The following is a 6,247-nucleotide window of genomic DNA, read 5'->3' on the forward strand; positions in this document are numbered from 1 at the left end:
AATTTTATGAAAGGGCAATTGGTTTGACACGTACAGAAATGACATTATCTAGTAGGTGGAAAATTCTTAATAAAGAGTTGGCAAAATGGAGAAATGCCTTGGCAAAAGCGATGGACAACCATAGAAGCGGAGAAAACCTTAGCAGTGAGGTAAATTATTTGTAATTTTCGTTCTATTAATTTCTATGTCATATTAATTTTTATTTCAATGTTTCTTGCAATTTATATATTTTGTATTTTCAATATTAATATGAATGTTTCTTGCAATATTTATACATGTTGCATTTTTTTAAAATTTATTGCATTTGCATTAGTTTTTTTTTACATGTTGCATTGCCAATATTTTTTTAAAGTTTCTTGCATTTTCATTTATTTATTTTTATAGATTATGCAAGCACAAATGTGGTTTGGTGCTACTAGACAAGGCAAAAAAAGTTTCAACCATACCCATTGTTGGGAGGCGGTGAAGAATTGTAAGAGATTCCAAATTATTCTAACGGGTCCGACGGTAGTGTTGAACGAGACGCCACTCCATGAGACACCGACATCAGATTCACCTATGGATTCTCCGATGATTCAAGACTCACCCATCGAAAAGGAGCCAAGGCCTATTGGGAGGAAGGCGGCGAAGGCGAAGAGAGGGAGTAATTCTAGCAAGAATGCATCTAAATTTTTGGAGGAAATTTCAAAGCACCAAGCCATGAGAATTGAAATAGACTTGAAACAACAAGAGCACGATATGGCAATTCAACTAGAATATGCAAAAGAAAGGGAGTATGTATGCAAAGAAAGGGAGTATGTACGCCAACAAAACATTGAAAAAAAAGATCGGGAAACCATAGCCATAGATACAAGCCATATGTCCCCTGAAACAAAACAATTTTGGAAGCTAGAACGAAGGGATGTTATGAGACAAAGACTTTTTCGTGACGATGGACCTAGCAACACGGATTGGTTAAATGATGAAAACCATTAAAATAGTTTGCTTGCCTTTCATGTCTTAGTTTACTTGCTTTTCATTTCATTGTATTTTTTGTTTTGTTTAAAAGATTAGTGGTAATTCATGTATTTTATTTTATTAGTTGTATTGATTTTCTTTTAGTGAATAAAGAAAATATTCAACAAAATTCCTTTTTATTCAAAACATTTCATACATAAAAAGCAAACCACAACCAAAGCATAAAAAATAAACAACCCACAACTAAAGCATAAAAAAAAAAACAAAACAAAACTTAAAATACAACATAAACATAATAAATTAAAAAAACATCTTCACTTCACTTCATTCACCTTCATTACCTTTCACCGCCCATAAATGCTCCGTCAAGTCAACTTGACGGCGTTCATGAATATACAACGATTGCATCTCCGTGTAGCGATCAATCATACGGGGCATGAAACTACCGTCTCTAACCAACGGTTCATGCTGCACTGGTTCTCCATTTGGCCCCATGGGTTTTTCATAAATTCGTGTTAGGGCCGTGTCCATGGGATCTGGTTCATACACTTCATCAGCATCGTAATCATACTCATCTTCCACAATCATGTTGTGGAGGATGATACAAGTCATCATTATACTCTTAAGCACCTCCTCGTCAAATAGACACACCGCGCCCCTGATAATAGCCCACCGAGCTTGAAGGGTACCAAAGCACCTCTCCACATCTTTTCTGTACCCCTCTTGATAGGCAGTAAAAAAAATTTGCTTATGGGATCGGGGATGTGGAATTGTTTCCACAAATGTTGTCCACCTCGGGTAGACGTCATCAGCTAGATAATACCAATTATGGTAGACGGTATTGTTAATTTCATATGTGATATTTGGGGCTTCACCTCTTAAAACATCATTGAACACTGGGGATTGACCTAGGACGTTCAAATCGTTTTGTCATCCGGCAACTCCGAAGAAGGCGTGCCAAACCCATGTATCAAAACCAGCAACTGCTTCCAGGATGATACTTTTCTGCCCTTTCCTATTTCCGTAATCCTCTTGCCAAGCAGTTGGACAATTTTTCCATTGCCAGTGCATGTAGTCAATGCTACCAATCATTCCAGGAAATCCACGAGACTCAGCTTTTTGTAGAAGTCATTGCAAGTCCCTGGGCATAGGTTTGCGCAGGTAGTCCCTAGTGTACAGAGTTTCCACTGCATCACAAAATTGCACCAAACTCTCCAAAATAGTGGACTTCCCCATCCGGGCAACCTCATCCACCTGATCAGCAGATGACCCGTACGCCAACATTCGTATCATAGCTGTGAACTTTTGCTCAGGAAAAAGTCCCAAATTTCTAGCACAATTTTTCTTTTAAACAAAGTATTCATCATAATTGCAAATATCATGCATGACTTTATTGAACAAATGGGGTTGGATTATATATCTCGCTCAAAAATGAACATCAGAGTACAGAGAATGTGAGATAAAATAATCTTCCAGAAGATTCTTATCCCGAGAATGTCTATATCTGTCCACATTCGGGCCACGGCCTTCTCATGAACCACGGCGGCTCTGATTTTCTTCCTCTAGCAAAGCAATTGCTATGCCAAGTTGCTCATCTAGTTCTCTCTGCGCCCTTTTGCTTACAGCTCGTCTACGCATTCTTTCTCTAGTTTCTTGCTCTTGCCTCTCCAAAACCTCTTGCATGTCTGCCATTGAGAATGGAGAATGAAATCTAAAATCTGAGAAATGAAAAAGTAGAGAAGATCCGGTGTGGGAGGTATGAGCTAAGCCTCTGGTTTTATAGAAAAATTTAGGCAGATAGATATGACACATGGCGCAATCTTAGATGGTGAAAATCTTATCTGAAATTTGAAATTGAAATGAAATTTGAAATTTGAAATTTATCTGAAATTTGAAATTCAAAATGTATCTGAAATTTGACATTTGAAATTTATCTGAAATTTAAATTTTGAAATGTATCTGAAATTTGCAATTTATCTGAAATTTAAAATTTGAAATTTATTTGAAATTTGAAACTGAAAATCTTATTCGATATAAATAGTATTGACACGTAGGAACCCAAAAATCTTATCCAAATTAATTGTTTAAGTAAACAAAGTTGTGAACAAAATAAAAAAATGAATAGTATTTGCCATGGCAAAGGGCAACTGCTGGAAACACACTTTGCTGGGGGGGCTAGGGCAGCCACTATTCACATGAATAGTAGCTGCCCTAGGGCTCCCCTTGCCATGGCAAAGGGCTAACTGCTGGAAATGCTCTTAACAAAGACACGAATTCGCACATAAAAACCAGTCATTCCAGTAGGGGCTTAAAAGGTTGTGTCGTGTGAACCCGTTAAGAATATGGGCAATTTTGTAATTTTATATCCCTTTTTCTCCTTTATGCCTTTCCTTTTCACCTCCCCGACTTTTTGAGCTTTTGTTTTTAAATTTTTTAAATTTTTATTTAATTCAGTTTACTAATTTTAAATTAAATAAATGACTCGTCCTTAGCACAAGACATTTTAACAGAAAATTCTATGAAATCTGGAAAATTCAACCATAATCCATAATGGTTGTTCAATTGACAGGACCCCGCCCAAATTCCACTTTGGAATCTGAGCCGAACCCTGTGCGTGTCCAACACCTGGCGGTTGCCGGGCACAATTGACCTAATTGCCCTTCTACTCAAAACTCAAGTCCATTTTAGATTTGACTCCTGCCTAAAAATCGGCAGATTTTCCCCTATAATTCGAGCATTACCAAAATTTACACCTATCAAAAGCAAGCATATAAATGAATACACCAACTGCCAGTATGTATACAAATACATTCCAACAGTTAAATACTTCCTAGGGCAATATCAGAGCAACTATACAGAATAGATTACAAGTGTAATTTAGCTATACAAGACCCTACATCAGCAAAAGATGTGGTGAAAGGTGGATTCTGCTCGGTGGTGACTCACTGTGCACGATTACTGCCTGGGGGCACAAAACATTGAAAATGTGAGTGGACCAAAAAAAAAGTTTAGAAAATAGCATATGAACATACTAACCCCACTTGTAAAAATAGTTATAAAAACTGAATCAATATCCTCATATATACTCATATTGAACTCATGCATTCATATTTATACGTATAACACCAAACAATATTCCTGCTGGAAGACATTGTAGTAAACTCAACCTATTATATAGGTATACTTATTTATTCTCGCCAAAACCTTTATTTACTATCTATTCCTCGTGTCACTATGGTGACACACCCTCGCAGAACTCAGGTTAGCCTGATCCGCCCTCCTCGCAAGACTCAAGGGGCACTAAGCCCACCAAAGTTGCATTTCTCGCTCCCACAGTTTGAATATTTCTAAGTCTCGTGGGGCAAAAGTCAAGCATGCTGACTTAACTAAAGACTTAGCTTAAAAATAAATAAAACTATCTCCTCTCATCTTATAACTCTGCCACCATCCTAACCAATTTCTAAAACTCCGTATTATTACTATACTTAGGTACTCTCATCTCGGCTGTAGTAAATAAAATAATTAACCTTAGCAATACATGCCAGAAAGCCCTCGATCTATTGCATACTTCTACAGAGCAAGTAATGAATATAAATTGCATAAAATCATTTAAAAAGCAAAGGTCCACTCACTCCTGGTCCGAGCTAGCTGGACCCCTTGAAGGTCCTTCCTGCGGGTCAGTCCGTACCCGTATGCCTGATTAAAACATCATAAATATTTAATTAATACAACTGCTCGGTATAAATATTTAAACACAACCTTGACCCCCTGGCTCCTAGAAGTGCATGCACTTACTTAGAAACATTCATATGCCCATAAAAGCTTTCCCTCCATTTGGAATGGGTTAGAAGTGCCTCGGGACTCAAAAAGCGCTAAAATCCCAAAAAGTCAACCCAGGACCCCATGTGTCCATGACCTCTAAACTCTAATCCGGAAGCTCCTAGAGGTTCCAATATACCTAGGACACAAGTCCCGAAAGTTTGATCTTGATCGGACTGTCAAACTGACCACGATAGTACAATTGGATAATTATCGTAAACCTAACCCTAGGGTTGACATTTTCAGAGTGTCCTGGACTCTGATTTATGATCTGTCGATTCCTACATTGTCTTGAAATTATCTAGTTCAACAGATCTAAGAGTGACTACAATCCAATGGCTCAAAAGTATCGAACCCGAAAATCGCACACTAGGTGAGATCCGTTCGGGGTTCAAACGTTATCCAAATTGAAATCCGTGAATACCTACACGCTCGTGAGGACCAAGGGATCATTCTAGGACTGAATGTGGTCCCCACCACGCTGCCCACACGCCGCCACACGTGCTGGCAATGAGTTGGTGGCTTGCTAAATTCTGGCGGCCGGAAAAACTCCAAACCGCCGGCCCAAACTCCTATTCTAGGTGTAACACCCTATTCGGAACCACTTTTGTTCTTGGACCTACCCCAAAAAGTGGCTGGAAGTGGCTGAAATTGTGCTCTCAAAATCGACCGAATTCCAATTTGAAAAGCAACCCACCAAACTTAGAAATTCCTGAGATCCTACCCAACCAACAGCTAGAGCACGAAAAATAGCTAAGAATCCATACCTTGATCATCCGATTTGGTAGCCGGAGGACGGAGATCGAGCAGGTTGAAAACGAAGAAAAAATTCGGCCGAACCTTGGTTTTCCGATGGCTATGGCGTCGGAGGGGCAGAGGGAGTCGTCAGCTGCGATGGCCGGAACTGGTCGGTGTGGTTGGGTTGCAGGTTAGTGGCGGTTGGGTGGCGATGGAGGTTTGGCTAGGGGAGGACGCATGGGAAGGAGGTTGCAGAGAGAGAGAAGAGAGAGTGAAAGAGAAGAGAGAGAAGTGAGGTTTTGAAATTCTGACTTTGAAAAATTACCATTTTGCCCATCTACTTATTTTTTATCTTATTTTCTTCAGTATAACTCCGATTCAAGCCATCTACATGTCTACGGGCTCGTTTCGCCACGCTCTACGCAACGGTGCAAGCGAAATTCCCAAATTCCCTCTCGGTCAAAAAGTCAATTTTTCTTTAATAAACTATTCTAGGGCAAAATTGTCCTTTTCTCTAATAAATTAATAATTAAATATTATTTAAGGACCGGGTTGTTACAATCTACCCCTTTATAAAAATTTCGTCCTCGAAATTACGTACCAGTCACTCGAAAAGGTAAGGATATTGCTCCCGCATTTGGTCCTCGGTTTCCCATGTAGCCTCTTCAACATTATGACTCCTCCACAAGACCTTCACAAGTGGAATCTCTCTCGTACGCAGCACCTATGTCTT

The sequence above is a fragment of the Prunus dulcis genome, chromosome 4, assembly GCF_902201215.1.
Source record: "Prunus dulcis chromosome 4, ALMONDv2, whole genome shotgun sequence".
NCBI classification, from domain to species: domain Eukaryota; kingdom Viridiplantae; phylum Streptophyta; class Magnoliopsida; order Rosales; family Rosaceae; genus Prunus; species Prunus dulcis.